Source organism: Pongo pygmaeus, chromosome 21, assembly GCF_028885625.2.
Source record: "Pongo pygmaeus isolate AG05252 chromosome 21, NHGRI_mPonPyg2-v2.0_pri, whole genome shotgun sequence".
Classification (NCBI taxonomy): Eukaryota; Metazoa; Chordata; class Mammalia; order Primates; family Hominidae; genus Pongo; species Pongo pygmaeus.
Window position 1 is genome coordinate 15,175,439 of NC_072394.2, and position 25,879 is coordinate 15,201,317.

Here is a 25,879-nt window from a genome sequence, read left to right on the forward strand (position 1 = left end):
AGGCTGGAGGGGGAGAAGGAAGGGTGCCACAGCACAGACAGCTGTACAGAAAGCCCTGGACACAGCCTTAGAAAGTGGCTCTGGGCAGAGGGAGAGGATCCCAGGCAGGTAGAGGGCATTTCAAAGACCAGACAGGTTTAATGGACAATGCAAGAGAAAACTAAAACTTAAACATGCACCACGCTTTACATAATTTAAAAATTTATGACACAATTTGCAAACTGGCAATAAATTACTCTAAAATTATCCTTGAGATGGGAGGATGGAAATACGCAAAAAAATTAAGCATGGTGACTGTAGGTAATAATGTATTATAGATTTCAAAATTGCAAAGGGAGTAGATTTTAAGTGTTCTCACCACAAAGAAATGTAAGTATGCGAAGTAATAGTTATGTTGATTAGCCTGATCTAATCAACCTGCAATGTATACATGTATCACAACAGCACACTGTACCCCATGAATATACGCAATTATTATCTGATGGTTCCAAATGTCACTTCTACAGAATGTATGCACCTCTCCACGCAGCAATAATGTCTACAATAGGCCTGTGTCCCGGGTTTTTCCTCTATGCAAAGTTGAAGTAGGGGCTATCTTCAATGAGAAACATCCACTAATATTACTTGCACAGACTTAATGGGAGAGATAAATGGGTTATACATCACTTAACTTGTAACTAATAATAAATTATATTTTGGTCATTAAAGTCATGTAATTTTTTTAAAGAAGCAGTTGGTGTGAGAAACAGTAAGGACTGTGAAATAGGAACCACCGTTGTTCCAGGGCTGGTGATCGTCTTCACTGTCAGAATTCATGACAGGAAGCTATGTTTATTTTTCCTTGATGATCCGACCACTGTGGAATAAAACATGTAGGTACATTTTCTACAGAGATGGATCCAAGACTGTGACTGTCTCATTGTGCCTGTAGTGGAGGGCTGCCAGGGCTCTGCTTTGCTGATTATAATGAGCTGCCTGGTGTCACAAACCAGGTGATTACCATGGGTTAAACAACTAAGGGCAGGGTCGAGAGTGACCAAGCAGTGGCTCCCTGAGCTCGTGACGGTGCTAACCTTTTCAAAGGTGAGCGCCGTATATATTCAATTCAGCAAGTCACTTAATGAGCTTTTGGATTTTTTCAGCACAAATTAAAGGCACCTACCTGGATTTTTAAATCACTTGGTAATGCCACCTAATCCCCCTGAGTGGAAGAAAATTAAAAACAAGAGCCACAGCATTTCCTTAGAACATCTTAATGCAAAGTTAATGATTCTTTGAGAGAGACTAAATAGCAGACTATTTCAATATTGGGAAACACTGGAAAATAAATTCCACCATGCTATACATACATGGGAAAACAAAAAATTATTTATTTATTTAGAATGATTTATTTTGGAAAAAAAATGAATTCTAATCTCTCCAAATAGCCTCATTTCTGAATATTTTTTAAAACCAGCCCGCTTCCTCTTTTTACCAGGGAGAATCATCATTATCATTAAATACTCCAACTCTGCAATTGTCCATCCTCAAGCTGTCCATGTGAAAGTGATCGCTCGATCTGAATGCCCAGCGGCACTTGGTGCACGGGGCAGTGCCTCCGCTCCAGGTGTCTGGAGGTGCACATCTGGCTTGCTGGTGAGCACCAAGCATCTCCTAAGTGAATTCTCCCCATTCTAAAGAGCCTACATTTTAAGAATGACTATGCAAATTTAGTGGCAATTCATTGGGTCATTTCATGTGATGCCAACAAACACCTAGTAACACTTCTATCCATTTGTCTCTCCATTCGGACATAATTATCAATCCTACTATGTGCCAGTCAATCATGTGCCCAAATTATCTTGAATAATCCTCACAAAATCCTATGAAGAAAGTATTGTTACTCTCACTTTACAGCTGAAGAAATTAAGGCTCCGAGTTCAAGATTAGGTGATAGGCAAACCAACATTAGCAATTTCATATGGTTCCACCTAATAATTTAGCCAGAGCCCAAAAAGCTGGTTTTTTTGGGCCCAAAAACCCAAAACCTTTTTTGGGCCCAAAAGCCCAAAAAGGCAGGGAGGGGCTTCTCATACAATATCTTAAAAGAGGTGAAAGAAAGAAACTAGGAGGAGCACTCAAACCCTGCAAGGGGCTGGGGGGATTTGGAGAAGCTGCAGCCAGGCACAGGATATCTCCAGAGGCTGCTAGCCTGTGAGAAAACAGGAATAAGCTCTTTGATGTAAGGTATAAATACAAACGCAACCTAAAAATGCAGTACTTTTCTGTGCAAGCTGCACCAACAGTTTGACTTATCTCATGAGGCTGAAATGTTTCTCAGATGAGGTCCAACAAGTATAAGTACTCCCCCAAACAAACCTACTCAGCTCATTTAAAATAAGCTCTTACTTAAAACCCAAAGGACCACAGAGACAAGGTCACCTGATAAATGAGATAGTCTGGATGTTTTTGTGAGATGAAGACAATGTTCATGAACGACCAGGATTAGCATCTCTGCTTCACCACACAACAGACAAGTGCTAAAGTACTTCAATATTTCAGTGAAATTCCAAAATTTATCAGAACAGAAAGTAGATCAAATAACAAAATACTGCATGATACATATTTTATATAGTAAAGTATACTTAACAGCCATGTAGATGAAGGTTTTGGCCATGTTCTTTGTACTCAGACATGGCATGCAGTTGTAAGCTATCTGTAGTGGGGAGGAAGAGGGAGAAGGGGTGGTGATGTACTGGGGAGTCCATGACTTGTTCATCTGGGGGCCTGAAAAAGACCCTGAAAAAATCAAAGCTCTAGTAATTTAGCAAGGTCCAGCAGTGAGGAATAAAGCGTATAAAAGCAAAATGAAGACAAAAGTAAAACAAATTTTAATATACATGGTTAGTCTCTCCCAAACAAAAGTTGCTCATAGCCACACACACTGGCCTCTCATGGGAACTCATGGAAAATGCCAGTAGTTCCTCTGTGGGGGTCCCGGGAAAAGTGCAGAGCTAAAACCCAGTCAGCAACGAGGCCTTGGATTTTAAAATTAATAAGTTCAAAGCCAGATGAGATGGAAAAGGTTGTAAAAAGCACCTTAAAAGCAAGCAGAAACACTCTCAGTCCCCTGTGAGCTCTGCAGGGGACTGTTTCAGCCACAACCAGAAATCGATGCAGGTGAGCCTCTGATATCCTAACACTAAAAACAGACGGAGGCCACCAGCATGGCGAAATGCTCAGAAGTGAAGACCAGGAGGATTGACCACGTTCTGGATGGGATGTGTTCATTTTAAAGCAGTGTGCCATTGCCTTTCATCTGTTTGGGTAGAGGACTATATTAAAATTCCTCTTAGAGGCTGGGAGCAGTGGCTCATGCATGTAATCCCAGCACTTTGGGAAGCTGATGCAGGAGTATATTTTGAACCCAGGAGTTTGAGGCCAGTCTGGACAACATGATGAGACCCCGTCTCTACTAACACATTAAAAACTAGATGGGTGTGACGGTGCATGTCTGTAGTCTTGGTTACTTGGGAGGATGAGGCTGGAAGATCGCTTGAGCCTGGGAGGTCAAGGCTGCAGTGAACTGTGATTGCACCACTGCACTCCAGCCTGGGCAAGACAGTGAGACCATGTCTCAAAAAAATTTTCTTTTAGAGAAAGGCATTCAAAGTGAACTTGTGAAAAACAAATCTACAAGTTATTCTCCTGTGTTCTACCCTGTGCCCAGAAGCTGACGGGACATCACAGAGAGATGGCTCCAATGTGGGCTCTGTTCTTCACCTACGATTCTTGAATGCCGTGTTTGCCAATGCTTGAGGTGCAAGGTATCTAAATGTGGTGGCTACTGCAGACCCTTCTCCTCAAGGAGGCCCTGCACAGCCACCTGGGTGTTGATGCCAGATCCCCTGGCTCTAAACTCAGCCCTGGATGAAGAAAATGGTTATGGGAGGCATGGGAGGGACAGGCGAATGCTGCAACAGTATGGAACTAAAGTACATGATGCAGAGGCAGAAGCAACACTTCAGAGATGGAGGGTGTTCACCACCCTGGGCAGACAGTGCGTACTCTGCTAGATGCTGGGAGCAGCTGAGGAAAAGGATGCATAACAGCATCTACAGTTAAGGGCACTATCATTTGGGGGAGAAAAATTTACATAAATGCAGCTAATACAGAGCAAAAAAGAAAGGACAGTAAAGAATGGACTCTTGAATAAAGTATACGGAATCATATTCTATCTGAAGGAGAAGAGGAGGGAACAGGGGTCACACCCTTACTAGAAAGTTGGCTGCTGCAGAGCTGACGATGCTGTATCATAGCAAAGTGGGAGAAGCATGTGCGTCTCTCCATTTGGGGGCAGGAGAAAGATGTGGACAGTGTGATTTTTAGCAAAGAAGGAGGCAGGCTGATGCTGGGTTCTTGGGAGGCTGCCCCGGAGTCCTAGTGTGGTAAAAGGAGGTGCTCTGTTCTCTTCACGAAGGGAACGAGGGACCCCGACACTTGGATGTGTCTGCGGACGTCACCACAGGCAGGAACTGCACTAGATCTATGGCCTTGCAGGGACTGCTCTGGATTGAGCTCACATGGACAAGAATCAAGATTAGTCTGTGAGCAGGATTAATAAAAATTCTTAGAAATTTATTGTTCTAAGTTCTGTTTAAATGAACAATCCCATAAATACTGTAGCTGCTGAAGTCTTAAAATGGGGTGAGTTATGTATCAAGTTGAATCATACAAAACTGTTGATTTTTAATGTGCAAAAGCAGCATTTCATATGGTCTAGCCCTAATACCAGAGTCACAGATTACTTGGAAAAGCCCACTGGGCCCCAGACGTTTCCCCGACTGTCTGCCTAAATCACAGCCCTGCCTGTGGACATCGCTCCCTCTCTCTCAGGCCACTTGGCTCCTCAGGAAATACAGCAGCCTCCAGCATACAGTGCTTCCAGGACCCTTCAAATAAAACCCCACGAAGAAACCAGAGCTACTGAAATCCTTAGTACTTCCATGTTCCAAGTAAATCAGATCAAGTTCTCTACACATGTGCTTTGCGTGAGTTTTCTAAAAAGATTTCAGTCTATTTAAATACCACCCCTACCAAATAAAACAACTTAATAGGGTGGATCTTTCTTCGCTCAAATATGTTACTTATCTATTCCTTCTTCCAATGCCATTCCTAATACGAAGAAAAAACTAGTACTGGTTGGTAAAGTGTATTTAAGTGTCATGGCAATACATGAGTAAGACAGCAAACTGTCCCTGCCATCAGCCGGCCCCGGGCCCTGGCCAGGACACAAAGGCACAGAACACCAGCCCAGGGAAGCCATCTCACTTCCCCTGGGGAGACAAACACTGGATGGCTCACAAAGGCTTCACTGTGTTGACACTGTTGTCTCTGTTGCCATAAGGTTGGAGGCAGAAGAGTAATCTAAATAGAAAAAGGAATAAAACCCTGGCCTAGTCGGGTGAGTAGGGTTCTGGGAGAGGCAATGCGTCAAGCCCCAGGCCCCTGGAAGGGAGGGAGGCAGGAAACTGCCATTTTGACTGCCCACTACGTCCTGCCAGACACACTCATGTGCCATGCCTGATCTAATCCCTGCCACGGGCGGGTGGCCAGGGCGCCACCTCATCCGAGCCTGTGCATCGGCAATCATGGCAGCCGCACCATGGAGACCAAGCTCCGGGGCTAACTAACTGATGGGAGGCTCCGAGCTCTGAATGCTGCTGGTGGGACCTTGGCAAGTTCCCCATCCTCCCTGGGTCCTGTGGCCTCCTCTGCACAATGGCATCTGAACACAAACCATCTGTTCACATGTGAATACATAATATGTATAATTTCATACATGTTAGCTCAATAAATGTTGGCATTATTAATTCAAACAGAAGTTCACCTTCTGTAAATGGGGAAATTAAGGAGACTGGCAACCACAAACTACTCTGAACGTCCTGAAGACCGCCTGGTCACTGAGGCACACATGACTCTGCGTCCTCTGACATGCCACGTCTCATCTGGCCACAAATCCCCATCAATCCAGAACCTCACCACTTGTCACCACCACACGCCACCATCCAGGCCACGCCATTGTCATTTTGTTCCTGGATTATGGTTGTGGCCTCCTACCTCTTCTGGCCTCTGTACCCAGCAGCAGGAGCCTCCCAGGGATGGTGCCCTTCTCCGTTCAGCCTTCTGATGGCTCCCACCTCACAGGAAAAGCAGAAGTCCTTGGTGTGGCTGGCAAGGCCCTGCCCCACTGGGTGCCTGCCCCTGCTGTCACCTCTGTGGTGTGGAGCCCTTCCCACACTTCACACACACGATGTGTGTGTGCTGTGCCCTCTGCCTGGGATGCTCTTCCAAGACCCCTGTCTGGCTGCCTCCCTCATCTCCTTCAGGTCTTTGCTCAAATGCCAGCTTTTCTCAGGAGGCACTGTGATCCAGAGCCTTCATTCTCCCTTTCTTGGCTTCAGTTTTCTCCTCAGTACTCACCATGCTCTAACTTCCCTGCATTTTCATGATCTAGCTTGCTTGCTGTCAGCCTCTTCCACTGGAATGGAAGCTCCATGCGGGCAGGAACTGTGGTATATCTAGCACCCAAAGAACAGGCCCCATACCTACAGAGTCTCAGAAACCACTCTCGCAGGCTAGCTGGCTAAAGGAACAACACTGCAGTGGTTCCAGTGGATCTTGACTCTGTGGTTCTTATGAATCCCGCAAAGAGTGGTTCTTAATATGGGTCAATGGACCCCATGGGGATCTTCTGGGTGATGATCAAAATTCCAGGAGTCCCTGAACTTGGATGGTAAAAAAGCACATCTTCATTCTCACTATCCTATCCTCTAGCTGAAATGAAACATTTCTTTCCATTATAAATAGGAACAAACCACAGTGATACTACCTGTGACTGTGTCACCAGTAGAAATCAGATATTTTCATGTCACATTATATTGTTACCAGTGTCTCAAAATATTGATTCTGCTCATTACTGCTTCAAAATTATAATGATTATTGGACCTACTACTAGAGCTTGGTATTTAATGCATGAATAAAGGCATTCCTATATTACTATATATGCATTTGCTTTAGAAAGCATTTCACTATAACTGATGTACTCTGGAATCCTATATGCTTTATGTCTGCATTTACAAACATTCTGAGAAGTGCAAGACATCCATGGCACAAAGAAGGTTGAGAGACTGCCTTTGGGACTGACTCCCCTTATCCCTTTTAGTGTCCCTGCTAAGTTCCAAGGTATGTTCATGGTCCAGTCCTCAGAGGCAGTGATCAGGGTGACTCAGCCACTGGGGACCACAGGCAGCATGGGCCCAGGGCTGCCAGGCACTGCGCTCGGGACTGCACACATGCCAACTGTCCAATCTGGGTTTCTAGCTCCAGATCCAAAGACAGGGTCAAGGTGGGGTTGCCAGCAAGACTCTCACATTTGACTGAAAACAAAATGGAGCTTCAAGATATCAGACTAAAAGATGGACTAATTATTTATATATATGTATTTCCCCCCAAACAACTAAATTCATATATATTTACTTTATCCTTACAGCGTACTTATTTATGTAAAATGGAGGCTGAGAAATAAATCCTTTAGAAAGAAAGGCGTAAAATCGTGTTGTTCTTCTGACTTCTTGTTTCTCCTGAGCAAACCTGGGGTCACCTTGCATTGGGAAAGGCCCAATGTGCAAAAGGGGAAGAAAAGCACATTCATCAGGCCACTGTCTGTAGCAGGCCCTGTACTAATTACTTTTCGTGTAGCATTTATTTACCATCTCTTTCCCCAGGCACGGAAACTGAGGCTAGGAGACGTGACCTGGCTTGGCTCAAGTCAGTCTCCCAATTTATTACTAAGTGCCCTGACTGCCATCTGATAATATACAGAGATGCCACAGACCTAATGTTCATCCTTCTAAGCAGTCCTGGTTTTAGTTTTGTTTTTTTTTGAGACAGGGTCTCACTTTTTCACCCAGGCTGGGGTGCAGTGGTGTGATCTCAACTCACTGCAGCCGCCACCTCCTGGGCTCAAGCGATCTTCCCGCCTCAGCCTCCCAAGTAGCTGGGACTGCAGGCGCACACCACCATGCCCAGCTAACTTCTGTATTTCTTGTAGAGATGGGGTTTCATCATGTTGCCCAGGCTGGTCTCGAACTCCAGAGCTTAAGCCATCCACTGGCCTCAGCCTCCTCAAGTGCTGGGATTACAGGTGTGAGCCACCACACCCAGCCCCTGGTCACTTTTTACAGTTAGGTATCACTGGAGAGACTAAATACCCAACAGGAAACATTTTTCTCACTTCTATTTTCCCATGATAGATACCGATCCTGGAGGGGTGGGCTGGGGAGGGTGATGGGATTATCCAGTGAAAAGCTGCAGGCAACAGTTCAAGTCCCTCTGAATCCACAGCTACATGCACAGCTTCAGAGCAATACAAAACAAGTAATTTAATTTCATAAAATTATCTTTCTACAGTTTGTTTTTTCCTCCTAGCCTATTGAAATGTACACACCATGAGTACAAAGTACAAGGTGCTGTTCAGCTGTAATTTGACTTCTGCACATATTTAATGTGCTACTGGGATGAAACATTTCATGGTTCCTGTGCTTAGCAAATGAAATAAATCAATGTGTTAAGAGAAAGTGATTTTGTTCTTGCTGTTTGGGGAAAGTGCTCTTTACTTTTCTACTAACAAAAACTTAATGAACCATTTCACATTCAAAACCCTTTAGAAAGGTCATAATGTCTATTTCTTAATTAAGTTTTTACAAGTCAAATAATGCTAATTTTCTTTTATATCTCCATATGGGCAGCAACACTTAAAAAAAATTACTGAGAATAAACAACACCACAGAGTGAGGACTATTTCAGTGAGCTAAATATAGATGCTTGTAGGGCTTTATAAAGGAAGATAGAGAAAGCAAAATGACCTGGCCCAGAATATATGAAGTATAATCAAAGAAACAGGGTATTTGGGTTACCATGGAATTCGGGCCAAAATAAAGTTTTTTGTATGGTGACGACTTGGAATTATGCTTCAAAACAGGAAGCATAATAATGCTGACCTGCTCTAAGAAACAATGGTCACTGAGTATTTAAGTTCTTTTTCTTGAATTTATTTTAAATTTTTATGCTTAAACTTCCCAGCCTGTATTAAATAGGCCTAGGCTTTGTACGATACAGAAACAGGTATTTGAGGCTCACTGCTGGTTCGTTCTTCGGCCAGTCTTATTTTTTTTTCATCCTAATTGCGCAGACAGCATCGGAGCTTTGTCAGCTTTACCTGCTCTGAATAGAAGCACTTTTGGCCCCCCTTGTCAAAGACTAGGGAAGAAAGCCCGCGCTCTGGTTGGCAGCAGTCTTGGATTCTCGCCCCCGGCCATACTGTGCAATCACGCTGTTTATTCCACTGTAACAATCAGACAGCGAGAGCGGAGCACCTGGTACTCCCCGGCCCGGGCCTTCCTTGGCAGCTGACGGGCAACCTCGCTGCCAGGTGGTCGCGCTTCAATTACATTAGCTAGCCATTCTAGGGTTAACGAGGACCCACTTTCTTCAGAATGCCCCGGGAAAATCAGTTATTCATAAAAGACAGTATGCCTTTTGTTGATCATTGAACAATGTTGCTGAAAATCCATTAAATTAAATTCTCTTTATTGGGCTGAATAATGCAATAGCAATAGCCCCAGCTAGAAGTTTGCATGTTTATTTACTAAATTTCTGAATAATTTATACATGGATCCTGGCTCTTTTATCAGTTAGTGGCCAAATGCTTCTTCGGAATGGAGCAGTGTAGCTCTGCCTTCATCTTAACATGCACCAACACTTGCAAATAAAAAACAAACAAAAGCCGAATTTAATGGAGTGGTCAGAAAGGGAAATCTCATTTTAATTCAGAATTCACATTCCAATTTTCTTTTGCAAGAGGACTCTCACATATTTTGGCATGAATTTACATAAGATGCTTTTTGGGAGCTGTTTCACATGAGGACCTTTTTCATAACAGAAAATGAAAGAGAAGGAAACAAGTGGGAAGTGGGACAGCCGTTAATCTGTAAGTCAGGGAACTGCTGCCAATGTTTAGGTGGAAGGTGACCGGGATGAGGTGAGTGTGGGTGGACCTGTGGCTAGCCTTGTTGAAACAAACGAACAGCTAGAATGTCACCTTGCCCTCCCTGGGCCTCTGCAGCAGTGACCACAATGACAGCAGAGGCAGGTCAAGGCAGGAAAGCAGCAGAAGCAAGCTCCCTCCCTTCAGTCGTCAGTCATCCTCTGCTTCTCTCCCTCAAGACCAGCGGGGGTTGCTGGAGGAGCACTCCCTCTCTCCTCCTGGCTAATGCTCTAGGTTGCCCATGGTTGGAGCACTGGCCATCAGCCTCAGATACAGAGCTGCAGAGCTGACATGTGCTGGGAAAGCTTTAAGTGGAAGAAATGTAAGAAAAACAAAGTTACAGAGGTATCGTAGAGTCATTTAAATACTGCTGTCCTAGGGATGTAGTCTGAGCTATTCTGGAGATCATTTTAAAACAGGATTTTTCTTTTTTTAATTTAGAGGCAGCATCAACAGAAAGTGAAATTATCCTGAAGTATACATTATTTATCAAAAAGAACATAAGACAAGCAAAGAAAGAAATTCTATTGGATTTCATTTTCATTTAAGAAAAAAAATTTACTGTTTTTCAGAAATGAAAAAGAGTATCTGAATAAATTTAGAGAAAAAGGCATAAATATTAGTTGGTTTGCACATTCAAAGTAGTCTGTGAAAATATTTTTAGCAATTAGTGACAATGCAGCTGGAAGACAGACAGCAGTGGCTAAGAGAGTGAGCACCAAGCCGGGGTGTGAATTCGCCTCTCGCTTGCTGGCTGAGAGATCTTGGGCAAGTCATTCAGCTTCTCTCTGTGCTTTCACTTCTTTCTTGCAAAATGGGACAACAACCCTACTTTCTAGTGATGGTAAAGTACACATAAAATATGTATCACATTGTACACATTATAAGAGCTCACTAAATTATGACTTATAGATTGGCCAAGAGATACTTGGTGGGAGTGTTCTACACTTTCAGATGCCATGAGGCATCTTCACTCTGCTCTCTGTCATCTTAGCCTAATTCAAGTTACGGCCATACACTCAGCTACTCTGGGTCCCTTAATGTAACCATCTCATTCATTTCCTTTGCAGTGAAATAGCACAAACAAATTAAAACTCAAAGCAAGCACCAAAGAATAACTGTGTTATATTGCTAATGAAATATCTAGAGCACGGATTGTAATCAGACATCCAAATATAAATGTTTTAGTTTTGCTCCCTGATCATTTTTGATAAACACTTTGGCTTTGCCTTGGCATTTATCTTCCTAAAGCAGACTGGTGTTACAATGCACGGTTCCAGTAACATTATCTCTGAATTATAAGATCCACCTTGAACAAGGCTCCAGCACAAAGGTATTAGAATGTGCTGATGACAAGCGGACACTCTTCTACTGCTGAAAAACAATGGCTGACACTTCTGTATGAACAGACAGAAGGCACATCAAAGGCAGCCTTTTATAGAGAAAAATTGTGTGATGCCCACTTTAATCTCTCTAAAAATCTATGCACGAACTGAACCCAATTTCATTTTTCACATAAATGCTAAGGCTTGATACAAGGACATCTTTTTCTTTACAGTTAAAAGATGAAGAGACAAAAGATACGCTAGCATAGCCTTTGAACTTTTTAAAGCTCTATCAATGGACCATGATACTTAACCACGGATACAAGGGCAGAGATTTTACAATATCTGCATTTAAAGCATTCTGACTAAAACCAGTCATTATTATAGATTAAAGAAAGGCATTAATATCCACATTTTCCTTAAAGCTGCATAGTTTTTATACTTTTAACCCTTTGATCAATTAACAAAGGTCTAAAAAGGTAAGATTGTAATACCAGAAGGATCTGTAAAACTACCGTGGCGTGGGGATGCAATTTGAAGAGGACTGCATTCATTTCCTGGATGAGGAAGGATGCAGAAAAAGCACGTTTTTGGGTGGTAATGCGGGAAGCAGTCCTCCAGTGAATGAATGGCTTCAAACTGAGATAGTCCAGATAGTGACTCTTCTGACATTGCATTATTTTCTGGGGGCATGGGAGAACTATGAAACGATGTCTCCAGGTGCCTCTTGATCTTCACTTTTTTCCCCTTGTATCTCTGGATCCCTCTTGAGCCTTGGCTGTCCCATACCAGGTGCCCCTAATTGTGAAGCTGGTGCTATTTGTCTTTTATAGTTGCAGCCACCTCAATCTTCCAGCATCCCTAACTTCTTTCTGCCTGCCAGGCTGCTGTGCAAGGCTTACCACATGACATCCTCATAAGTTGGAGTCCAGCTTTGTGGTCAGAATGCCTGTGCTCCAGGCCCACCATAACCATTATAAAGTGCTTGAGGAAGTCATGTGACTCCTCTGGGCCTGTTTCCTCATGGCTAAATGATGAACACAGTGGTGCCCACATGAAGTGCTTAGTACAGTGCACAACAAAAGCTAAGCCCTGGATAGCTGTTAGCCACTATTTTCCGCTCTCAGATCCGGAGGAAACCATGGGGGAATCTCCAGCCCATCTCTCACAGCAGCAGCAATCCTTTCTTCCTAGTCCTTGGGCATCTGTGAATCCCTGCTAAGGGGCTGCTTAATGCCTTAGGGCAGCAGCTCTCATTCCTGGCTGCGCATGAGAATCACCTGGTGGTTAATCGGCACTGATGCCTGGCCCCCATTCCAAACCAAGTTACCCAGAATCTGTGGGGTGGGTGCTGGGCATCAGTCAATATCGGAACCCCCCATGTGATTATGTGTGCAGCCAGAGTTGGGAACCATGGTTTATGGCAACACAACACACACACTTCCTCTGGAATCCTCCCCTCTGTACAGGACCACAGAATGAGACAGAAGGACCTCCAGGGGCCTGTAAGCAAGAAATGTGTCAGATATGTGTTAAAAAGGAATGCAAATTCATGGCTTGCATTTATTTTAATACAAAAATATTGTATATGATTAACTATCAAGTACTGCTGATGATCTGCAAAGGTACGCTATGTGTCTCCTGGGGCTCTCCTACACCCTAGCACATCACCTGGCTTCCCGATTTGAGGAGATCTTACTTATTTCAAGAAATTTTAAAACTTTTTATTGACAAATACACACACACACACAGACACACACACACAGTACACAGAAGTATAAAGCTCAATGAATTTTCACAAATTGAACACACTCAAGTTATCAGCACCCCAATAAAAAAATCACCAGCACCTTCCTGCTGCTTTCCAGACACTCTCCCCCTTACTGGAAGGATAACTCCTCTCCTGATACATTGCAGATTAGCCTAGCAAATACTGTCAGTTTCCCCAAGTGGTTGATTGAGCCAATTTACATTCCCACCAGCAGCATTTCAGAGTTCTAGTTGTTCTATAGTCTCACCAACACTTGGTATTTTTCACATTAATTTTAATACAGTAGCCAGTCCCACCTTCTCCGTGACTTCCTTTTCCATAAGTTTGTTACCTGCAGTCAAGCAAGGTCTGAAAATATTAAATGGAAGATTCCAGAAGTAAACAATTCATGTTTTAAACTGCACACTGTTCTGTCCTTTTGTCCAGCGGGTCCACGCCGCTGCCTATTAGTCACTTATCAGATCAACAGCCACAGTATCACTTGTGTTCTGTGTTGCGTGTGCCTGTGTTCAAATAACTCTTATTTTACTCAATAATGTCCCCAAAGTGCAAAAGTAGTGACGCTGGCATATTGTCATAATTGTTACATTTTATTATTAGTTATTATTAATCTCTTTGTCTAATTTACAATGAAGCTTCATAATAGGTATGTATGTGTAGGAAAAATGTAGAATATATAGGTTTTGGTACTATCTGAGGTTTCAGGCATCCACTGGGCATCTTGGAATGTATCCCCTGTAGATAAGGGGAACCTACTGTAACTTGAGATGCTCGAATGTAATGTCTGACTATTCCATAAGTGCCTGAGTTTCACAAGGAGATTCATGAAGATGGAAGCCTATTACACCCAAAGTGCTGAATTTTGCATGGCAGAAGGGCAGATGATGGAGTAAATATATTGGTCAGATGTTGGTTCTGAGTATGGGGGCCACTGAATGACATTTACTCTGTTCTTGGAACTGGAAGCTGGGGAGATCCCCCGCAGAATCTAATCTGGCCTTTGGCTCCAATTGTGGCCCTGACTAGTCCACATTACTCAGAAATGGGTGCTTCTTCAAACTCTTGTTTTTAAAATAAACCATAACAAAAAAAGGCCAATCAACCCACCCACCCAACTAGGCTATTTTCTCCATGGCTGCCTGCCAGGGATGGGTAAAGGGATCTACAGCATAGCCTCCCAACAGTACTTTCCTCTCAACGCCAAAACACTTCTGATTAATGGTCAAACAGGTTCTTAGGAATTACACTTCCGTGTAATTTTCATTATAAATAAATTTAATTGCCCAATGTCTTTACTATTTTTAGAACTAGTATGCAAAGAAGTATAATCTTAAAAAGAAAAACTGGAAAATCCAGCAACTGCTTTGAAAGAAGCTGTAAGATTTGAACTCAAAAGCATTTTCTGAAAAGCTGGACTCAGAGCCAAAACTAATGCACTCTGCTAGCACTAAACAATGCACATTTGCTTTGGAAAAAACATTTTTTTTTTTTTAATGACTGAATTTACAAACATAGTCCATTTTCTTCTTAGAGCTAAAGTACCATCTCTCTTGCTGGGGCACTTTTTTTTTTTTTTCTTTTTCTTTCAAAATCGTCTTTAACAGGAGCTGTGGTTAGTAAAATCTTATATTCTTACTTGAGCATATGTTCTTCATAGAAACCCAAACTGTGACCTCCTTGGATTGCTGAATGAATGTATATGTTTCTAGTTAGTAAGTGTGGACTGTTAAAACTCACATAAAACACAAAAATTTGAGATATCCCCCTCTCAACTTCCCCATTTTGAGGGTTTCACATAAAAAAAAGTGAAAAACATTTAGAGAAATGAAAAAACATTCTGAATATATTATAAATTAGTTAAACACATATGCTGGCAGATTATCAATCTTTTGTTTTGAAAACCACCACATCATCTTACAGTGAAAGAGGTAAATTTTCAAACTATTATGCTGCCATTACTTTTAAAGGCAAAAACTGCAATTACTTTTGCACCAATCTAAATAGGTTTTGAAATCAACAAGGAGGAGAGGAGAATGATGATGAAGAGGAGAGCAGCAGCCACCAGAAGCAAAAGAAATGACAGTACCTTGGCTTTGCAGGACTGCTGTGGAAAGCAAATGCATTACTATGCATAAAGAGATGAATGACACTGCACTGCTCAGCACTGCCCTGGGTTATACAAAGCTGACCTGCGTAGCTACAGGTATAATGCAGAGGGCAAATATTCCACTGGGCCTGGTGGTTCTACATAAATGATAAAGTGAGTGACTTACTGGGTTGAACTAGTTGCTGCAGATTCAAAATGTGTCTGAGGCTATGACAGGGTGAGGACACTGCATGCATTCTCTGGAGTGACAAGTCACCGAGCCTCTTTGGCTGGCTGTGCCCAAACTCACACTTAGGAAATGTTCTAAGGCCAAATTCCACTCTGGAACTCTCAGGCTGCCATAGTTCTGCTAAGTTTTAGTTTGATAGCCCATTTGTCATGAAGTCAAACCCCAGTTAAACTGATTTCTCAGCTGATTGGCAGGGATAGCATTTTAATTACCTTGCTTGTAGATTTCAACATTTTAATACAATTGCATATAAAGCAAAGATAACTTTTAATACAATTGCATATAAAGCAAAGATAACTTTTTTCCATTTGTGCTTTTCATTTCATTAAGATAAAAGTGGTTTGAGTCTCTTTTTCAATGGGTTGATAAAGGAAGGGGGCTATCCATTGTCCAGCACCAGAAGGAGGTCAGCTGTCTGACTTGGTGGCAGTATTGAGAATTTGCTAACATGGCAAGCAATTCAAAAGTTTCCCAGGCAAAGATGTATTTCATTTGTTAATTGATTTTTAAAGACTTTATCATGAAAACAGGATTGGAGACACTGCATACAATAAACAAAAATAACATTCACTGGGCACAATGCCCAGAGAAACCAGCTACACAAACACAACACTAAAGGAAAAAGATGGTCCCGAAGAGAGACCAAAATGGTTCAAGATGCAGAGAGCTCAACAGCAAGGGGCTCCAGAGAAGTTTCACAAACGCAATCCTGAGGTCTGGCAGATGTCCCGTCAAGGCAGCTAAACCCTCATCACAGCACCTGTGCACAGATTCCTCTGGTTAGTAAACAAAGTTGCTATTCACATATTCTCTATGCTTTGTAATGCAAAAAATTAGGTTGAATTATATCAAATTGTCTTTTTTTTTTTTTTAACTAGGTCAAACAGTCAAATATCAACAACTTCGTGCACTTCAACCCAATATAAAATAAGAAGCGGAACTCATCTCGCAATGTCTCTCATTTTTTTGTCATCATGAAGCTCTTTTTCTGGGCACCTGTAGAGGGGATGAGGTAGGACAGTCTCTTGCCTACTGGACTGAGCCACATCGACAGTATCTGAGGATCTCTGCCCTGCATCATCAGTATAGCCAGCAATGTGCCAGGTCGCTGATGCATGCAATTCTACAAATGTTAGAGAAGGGAGAGAAAAAAGGGGGCATCATTCTTCCTTCCTTGTGCTCCAATTATTCTTCCAACTCTTAATCCCTTTTGCTTTTATCCTCATGGAACATGGGGTACTTAATGTGAAGCAACTTTAACTTTCATTTTTTCCAATGTATTAACTTTATAATGGGTAGATGAGAACACAAATATAGTCCCTCCCCAGTTTGGATGGGGGTAAGTAAAAATTGTTTTTGAAAAATGAATATTCAGATGTATTTTTCACCATTATAGGAATAAGAGTTAATATTGTGATGAAAAGAGCTGAATACAACATGAATGTAGAACTCTATCATATTTCAAGACAGAAAGAATTTTTTCTAGGACTTGAGAGTACTTGACAGAGTAGAGTGTAGCTTAATCTCAATGTTAAATAGTCTTTAAGAAAAGGCAGATAATCCATAGGTTGTCCGGTTGTTAAAAATCAGGATTAAGCTCCTGGTCTTAGTTAATAGATGTGTTAAGTAAATGAACGTGGCTAGTTTTATGCTATCTGCCATATAATATCAAATTTATCAGGTCTTTGAAGAGGTGCCAACAAAACACCTATAAATCCAGACAGAATTTTACAACACACTAATAATTAAACAGATAATGAAATTTAAAAAATATATTACTTGAGTGTTACTATTTTCCAAGAAAAACAGTTGTTACTCCATTATTTTTAATAGAATCTACCCTACAAAGTTTCCCAGGCAATTCTATTGAAAGATATTGGAAAACAGAAATAGCATTTTTGACATTCAAGCATTTCTACAACTTTAATTTCAGAAGGAAAAACCTCAAAGTAACAAGTATATTTTTAGGGTACTGAAAGAAAATATAGCTTTAAAAAATGTTAATCTTTACTCTCAGTGAAAAGAATGACTATGAAAACTGACCAGTGATTTACTTACTCAAAAAGCGACCTGACTTTGGGTTTATGAATACATATTGAAAAAAAAAAAAAAAAAAAAGGTAAATCTGCCTTCAAGTTACGACTTAACAGGAGTTTGGTGAGTCCATAATTAGCACCTCCCATGGCGGGCTTTCTAGAATCTTAACACAGAAAACCTGGAATGCACATCTCATTTAACAACCTGAGGAGACAGAGAGCTTTTCACAGGCAAAAACACATTATGAAGTTCATTAATTAAACAGTGCGGGTGGAGCAGATGGATGCTACCTACGCTTGAATGACGCTAAATTGGGACAGAGGTTTGCAGTCTTTAATGAAGCTCCATAAAATGAATGATTACATAGTGATCACAAGTAAACAAACCTGAGAGAAGAGCTGGATTATAGGGCAACAAGTCCTGCAACATGGTAACAAGAAGACCAACATGCATGGAAGTACCTAGTACACAGAGAGCCTTTGACATCATTCAATCCCAGACCATCCCCAGGGCTGAGGAAAGCTGTACGAGTCTACAAAGAGTTAAACATGAAATGACAGTCAGTGGGGCAATAATATAAAAATGCCTGGCCATGGAAATGAAGGGAGCAGAAACCTTTTTGTCACATAAAATCCATTATTGAGAATGAGACACTCAAGTTTCCTTTTATCTTCACAGAAAAACAGATGCAAAATGTCAGGTACTTGGGCTTTTTAAACTAAAAGGCTTAGCAAAAGCAGCTAGCCAGCTAATGTGGGCATTAAGATTATTTTTCAATCACACTTTCCCCCTGTCACTAATTAATTCTTCACTTTTTCAGCTATTGTTAAGCCCTTAACTTTTTTTTTTTTTTCCGGACCTAATTAGCTTGTGATGCACATGAACTTGCATGTCTGCTCCAAAGATATCTTTTGAACTCATGGGGTAGAATAGAAATCATTTTGATATTAAAAATTTCCTATAAATATATGCTGTTGTCTGGAACTTATTTCGTTAGAATGACCTATTATGTCTTCCAACTTATACAAAATATAATTTCATTAACAGTAATTGACAACTTTAGAACAAGAATGGCCCAAAGACATGTGGTAGCCACACCTTACAGCAAGCATTAGAGGTCAGCAGTAGTCAATGGGGATGCCCTGCTCTGCTGCCAGAGCCATGACTGTGGATTCTCTGTATGCCTTCAGATGATGCTCTTATTTTCATCCTCACTTCCTGGGCTTTGATTTTCTCTTTCTCATTATACATGGCCTTTATGTAAGCTCTTTCAAATCTATTTTAGAGAGAGGTAGAATATAAATGGATTCCACATATACAAATAAATATCTTGCTAGCAAAAAGACAGAAAAATCACTGTGATGGAACTGCGTCCTCAACTATTTCTCAAGGCAAAAGCACACTAAGTAACATCAATTAGATGCTTATTTTGGGACGGACTCTAAGTGAGATATGCCAGTAAGAATATTTAAACTTAATATTTTCACCGCTTTTTAATTTGGAAGCTACATGTATTTAGGTATAAGAGATGTGCACATGGTATCAAAACGGGAATACTTTCCATCCTAACTTACGATAATTTTGTTTTCATATTTATTCCATACAATCAAGGTTTAAAAGGCTAGGATTCACTTGGTAACAATAATGAGAGAACAAGCTAAAACTAATTGGAATTGCTTCACTTTCTCAAAGCTATATCATTTTGATGGTCTCCTATTCTTAGGTCAAAAGTGTGCACAAATGAGAAACAGCAGGCGGCCACAGAGTCAGGTTGGTCTGGGCTCTCATCCCAGCCCTGCCCTGGCTGTGGGCCCCAGGCCAAGACCCAGCTTCCTCGAGCTTCACTCTCCCCATCTGTGGGTTAACACAGTCCCATTCTGCAGGGTTGTCGCCAAGAGTGAGAATAATGGTCCAATAGTCCTTCTGAGTGCCTGTGATCAGCCTGTGCTTTTGCACATCGTGCACTGATGTTCCAAACTGCCTTTTGGAGCTGAGTTTACTCTCTGGTCCATTGGCTGATGAGAAAGCATTTTATCAGTTACATGCAGACACTAACTACTGACCAAGAGTTCAGGCTCAGCAGCGTCTCCACTTCTGTCCTTAGGTAATTATTTGAATACTCCAATGAATTTTGCCCTCATTTCATAAAAATGAGTGGTAATAAGATAAAATAAAAGTACTAGTAGGAGCAACAACAAATATAGGTCTCAAACTCAAGGCAGTGAAAGCAAAACTAGAAATCCTCATATATGCCAAACGTGGAGAATTTTAAGTGCCTAATAAATTTTTAGGCACACCAAATACACATCAGCTTATTTCCAATGGCAAAGAGCAAAATTAGAGAGCATGCTTGAAAAATGGCATCAAAACTGGAATACAGAAAGTGAGGCCCATTTAGAAATTTTATATATTTTTGTTTCATTTTCAGAGAATAGAATGCCCTTTATAAGTCAGATGTGCATTTGAATTCCTATCGGTAGATCAGAAAGCAAAAACTTTAGACTTAAACATGAAACCAAAATGAAACATCAATTCTGAGTCTCTAGCCTGCTCCCCAAAAGACATCTTTTGGGCTTTCAAAAAGTAATCTATTTTTTAAAAAATCTATATTACCCTCCTAGGTTGAAGTTCCTTTATAAATTCATTCATTTGCCAAATTCTGATTGCAAAAGTGCTCACGTGCCAGACTGACTACAAAACACTTACTGATCCATAATTAGAAACTGCCTAATCATTTTATGGTGGCAATTCTTGACTCTGAAATGTTTAAATAAAATGTTCAATAAAAGGTTATTTATAAAAGAACCAATATTTTGATCACTACTTCAAAGGGAGGCCTGATTGTGTAAATGCAAATAACTGCCTTATTTTAGTACTTAAAGTCTCAGATTAAATGTAGCTATCCATTAGCACAACTGATCCAAAGTTTAGGTGGGACATTCTTTTAGAAGATCCCATGTATTTATTTTCTAGTTTGAAAAATGGGCATTTTAATACAAATTTATAATCTACATTTCTGTTGCTAGAATTTGGTTGTTTAAGTGGGCTTTATTTAGTATACTAGAAGAGACTACGCAAAATCATATTCCACAAAAGAATCAACATTCTCTTATAGCTTTAAAATACTGTAATGTGAGCTCGAAATGCTCCACACCTGAACTGATAAGAGCATTAGGCAGTAGTTTCTATGAAGCTTTTAAAAGAGAAAGTTAACTTCTACTAAACAATTACAAGTGTTCAACTAATACAGTGCCTTCTGAACGATTTTCTAATAACAGCTTTTAAAATAAATCTACCAAACTGTTTAGACTCTTCCAATGCAAAAAAGAAATTGAAAGTTAAAGCTTAAAAATTCCCCATATAGAGAGGAAATCAACTTAAAATAGAAACTTAAAATAACTTCAATCCAAAGTAAAGCAAGTCGTTTCATACGCTTTCAGTCAGTATAACAAATTTTATATAGTGACCCAAAAGTCACCATTCTAGAGCTTTGCAACTCAAGACGTTTTAGCTGGAGGGGTTAAAAGTGTGGGTGTGGAAGTCAGCTTTTGTTCGAAAAATTAGCAATGCTATGAGTCATCGTGCATTAGCTGCAGAAGAGTTTTGCATCTTGTACGAATCCAGACACCATATGCCATGCGAAGGTCTATTACTTTATTCGGTGCCACTGCTGACAGGCAGCCACGTGGGTATCCCCAGAGGAAGGGCTGTCTCCTCCCGGCGGCGAGGACAGGAACCCAGTGAGCTGAACACATCCGACATTGTACGGAGCAGCAGGAACAGCTGGTAAGCTAGCAAGCGGCAACGGCCCAGCGAGGAGCGTGGATGCTAATGAGCCTGGCGACAATGCCGGCCTTCAGAGGGGTGAGTGCAATGTCGGCCGGCATGTTCCCACAACAGCCTCAAGAGTAGAATCTGCTCGTTCATGCCTTCAGTCTCATTAAAGCATGATACTGGTATTTGTGGCTTATCAAAATCAGCTGTAAATCACAAGTTATAAATCCGACCAACAGATCCAACATGATTTAAAATGTTGCACTGAAATGCATGTAAAATTCCACAGGCATCTTTGGGTCCTAATAGAGAGGTGTTGACCAGGCACTGGGGTGGTGGGGAGCAGTGAGTTGATGGCACAGGTGGAGCAGCTGCTGCCGGTTTAGGTCCTGGTTACCATTCACAAAACCGTGTGGCCTCAGGCAAATTATTTAACTTTTCTGGGCTTCTGTTCCCTCAACTATATTTTTTAAATATAAAAAAGTTTGTGACATAATAGATTGTGTTGTTTTAAGACACTGCATTGTGTTTGCATAATACATTAAAATAGGATCATAATTGTGCCTTCCTGATAGGATTGCTTAATAACTGAATAAAATATGTGAGGTTCTTAGTGCTTGGGACAGAGCAAAGAATGGTGCAGCTAAGTAAACAGATGTCTCTCCAGGTGACCCAAGAGGACAGCTCCAAGCAGCTTCACCTCCTGGTCTTGTTCTTCTCACACAACATAAGACAGTAGCACATCTCCTTATGAGTGAGGGGTCTATGGCATGGCATGGGGGAAGGTGTCTGGCAGACACAGTGAGATGAGACAGCGATAAGAAGTGGAGGGAGTGATGTGTGCACATCTGGGTGCTGTGGACCCCAATCTGATTACTGCGGGGGGTGGGTTTGGGCTCCTAGCAGCATCTGAAGCTCCAAGATCACTAAGTTTCTTGATGGTTCCAGGTTTACCAAAGGCTCTTTTCTGCTGAAAGTCGTTTACTTTTTCTGAACGCTCCTTTCTTCCATCAAGTCCCTGTGACGCCTATTCGCCCTCCAATTGCCAGGTCACAGGCCCTCTGTGGGACGCCTTGAGGCTCTGGGCTGCACTCTGCATCACAGCCATGAGGAAACTGTGCACTGCTCTCTTCCCTAATGTGCTCTGTATTCAACAAAGAGTCCCTCCAGGGTGGGCACTGGGCCTTCCATTTGTGCACCCACAGCAACAGCACAGTGCCTGGCATACAGGAAATGGCCGATGGGTATTTTGTTGAATGAATGAGTACACTAATGAAAAAAATGCTTTTAGACTTTTCAGAATTGGTGTCTAGGAATATGAATGAGATTATCAGATTATCAGAATCAGTTGATTATTTTTTGTCAAGATTTTTTTAAGCCCTAAGTAAATGACACTTTACTGAATGATCATCTCCAGCAAGAAATGCACCTTGCACCTCTATATCGTAGGGCAGGATGTGTGTAAATATGAGAGAGAACTACCTGGTTCTTGGAGAAAAATTTGTTTCTCAGAAGTTTTCCTGTGAGCTAAGCTCAACTTAAGGGGTTCTCCGGAGGTGATATCTGTACTCTGTGAAAAATGGAAAGGATGCAGTGGCCTGTGAGGTGCAGCTAGTGAAAGTGGCCTTAAAGGTGAGATGATCAGCACAGAGTTTAAAAGGCCACAGAGCTCGAAACAAAGATTACATCCCAGGACAGACCTTTGTGTAAAATACAGTGTCATTCACTAATGAGTTCGAGCATGTCTGAATTTGGCAACCAGTCCTCTATGACCGGCAGGCAGCTGCTGAGGCTCTCACACACGGCAGGCATGACACTCGTGGCCACTGCTGCCTGCTCCTTGTAGGACCAGCACACAACAGTGGCCGGAAACCCTGGTTCAAACTTGTCTCCCACATATTTGCTTTCTTCAGATCAGCCCTTAACTCTACTTTGTATCCTGAAATCCACAGATAAAATCAAGATAACTAGATATGGGAATGGAATGAGGATTGGAAGGCCAGGTAAAGAACTGAAGGGGCTTTTCCTGACTCCCCACTCTGCCTTCCAAGGATGCCACAGGGGTAGTTCCAAAGCTAATTCCTAGGGGAAGCTCCTTTGGCCTCAGTGGTCCAGGGAAAGACAGATCTTCACTCTCCAGCCTCTCACTTGGTCACAGCCATTCAAAGACGGTAGTGACATCCAGTGTTCACTGTCTTCTAATGATGTTTTGTGGGAAAGTACATGCTAGAGTAAGAATGCTCTTCAGTTACTGGGATTTCAAATATATATATTTTTAAGGTTTTAATGTTTTAAAAATACCCAGACTAGAAATAATTACAGCACAAAGCCCAGGTGTGTAGTGACGCAGTGATGGTCTGGAGCAGCACTAGGGAGGGCGGGTACAAAGTCTGAGAAGGGAATGAATATCTGTCTGTAATTCACACATGCATACACAAACACAAACACATGTCCATTTCCCTGAATCAAGTTTCAGAGGAATGGTGATCCATGGCGGAGATTATAAAAAGTACACATTACAAACAGAATGTGTCCCTAGGAAGGGTGTTATGAATCTAAGCCCCGGAGCTGCTGCCTCCACAGTCCCGTGTAATGCCACCTAAGTGCTCTGCCTCGCATGACTTGCTGCAGGCTGCCACGGATTAGAGCTATCGATCGCTGCCTGCAGAAGGGTCTTGCCGTGCGAAAGGAAGGTGAGTGCTAGAGACAGACAGCTCAAGTATTGATCTGCTCTGGCAGAAGGCCGTGGTTCCAAATGCGGAGCGGCACTCCTTCACATCACCCATGAGTTACTATAACGTGCATGGAAACACTAAAGAGCTGGGGGATCGGGCCAAAGGCTGGAATGTCACCACCACCTCCTCTCCTGTCAGCTGGTCACGAGATCCAAAGATGCCATGTGAGATCTCTGGCTGTTTAAAAAACACATGCAACAAAAGCCTAGGATGGGCATTCCTATGGTCCTCTAAGGCAGAACGGACAAACCACTGCCACAGAGGACTGCCAAAGGTCATGTTAAGAAGCGGTCAGAGCAATGTGGATACATCTTTAAGAATGTTCCTCCAGCGGCTGAGAGGTTCACCAGAGCCATCAGGCCGGCTCTTACTATAAAAAGACACAATCCTTTTCCCCACTAAAAGCTGACGCCTCCCCCTACTTAAAGCAAAACATTAAAAAATTGGTCCAAACGGATATTCTCCTTAAAGATATCTCAATGATACAATATGGTTTTCAAAAGATTTTGGGGGAGACAACTTCCAAGGCACAAAGATATAAACTCATCTAAAAAGTCAAATACAATTATGAGGTACATCAAAACTCATGATTTTTGAAAGCAATATAAAATCAGGATTCATGAGACCAAGTTAAAGTGAAAATAAGGAGCTCAAGGAAATCAAGTGCAGCAGGAACAAAATGCACACTTCAAACACTTGCTTCTGTGGACACAGGAGCAGAGTGAACTCTATTGCTTTTATGATTTAACTCTCTGGATTTAGAAGTCATTATTTAAATCAGTTATCTTTTTAGTATCCATATTAAGTCATTTCCTCCCATGCACATTGTAAAGACATCCTGTGGTGTAATTACATAAATGGCACTAGAGTCTACTTTCCCCTAATTAGAAATTCCTTAAAATGTTTGCATTTCTGATTTTAATCCAACTAACATCTACTGACCTCTTATGATGTTAGATGCCAGAGACTGAAAGATAAATAACACATAGCTTTGCCTTTAAGGAACTTGCTGACCAGTGGAGGGGCAGACGCCTCATAGTGAGCCCCTCACCCAGTGTGGTCAGTGCTACACCAGCTATGGAAGACAGAGAGAAATGTCCGTTGGCCTGTGGCCCTCCTCGGACAGGCAGGCTGCTGCTTACCTCACAACAGGCTCACTCTCCTCCCTTGAATCTAGGCTGGCCTTGTGACCTGCTGTGGCCAAATAGTTCTGAGACTTCCAAAGTGCTATTGTGAAGAAGCTGGCACCTCCACCTGGATCTCTGGAGCCTGCAGCAGCCATGTCAGAAGCCTGACTGCTGCAAAAAGACCCAAATTAGCCAAGTGGAGGGGCTGCTGAGCCAGGTATGTCTGGCCAGCCCCAAGCTGTTCCAGCTATGCCAGTGCAGGTGCCAGACGTAAGAGACCCTGGGTAAGAACCACGCAGCTGAGCCCAGTCAACCCACAGAACCATAGAAGAGCCTCCCTCCACCATTTTGCCTTTAAAAATCTCTGCAAAAATCTTTACAAAGTTCCTTTTTTTTTTTTTTTTAAGAGACAGTGTCTGCAGGCTATTCATAGGCACAATCATATTGCACTACAGCCTAAACTCCTGGACTCAAGTGATCCTCCCACCTCCTGAGTAGCTGGAACTTGCAACACCACGTCCAGCTCTTACAAAAATCATTATGCTTAATTTTGCAAGTTTGCAGACTCTCATGTGAGAAGACAATGTTAGGACTTCTATTAATATTTATCTTTTTATCTCCAATGATGAACTCAATTCAGCTTTACTGAAATTTAACATGTGCCTGACACTTGCACCCTTCTTGCTA

At 41.9% G+C, this 25,879-nt stretch overlaps 1 protein-coding gene across 5 annotated transcripts in view; it reads right to left on the reverse strand.

Annotated features, from left to right (window-relative positions):
- The window catches only part of RALGAPA2 (Ral GTPase activating protein catalytic subunit alpha 2), a 330,652-nt gene that overhangs the window by 40,108 nt on the left and 264,665 nt on the right, over window positions 1-25,879 (reverse strand). Inside the window, exon 38 of one of the 5 annotated variants that reach the window (XM_063659356.1) lies at window positions 13,945-16,279. The exons of the other annotated variants lie outside the window; for them this stretch is intronic. The gene's annotated coding sequence lies outside the window, so the exon portion shown is untranslated. Of the gene's footprint in view, window positions 1-13,944; window positions 16,280-25,879 lie in introns of those variants that run through there. 5 annotated transcript variants of the gene reach the window in all.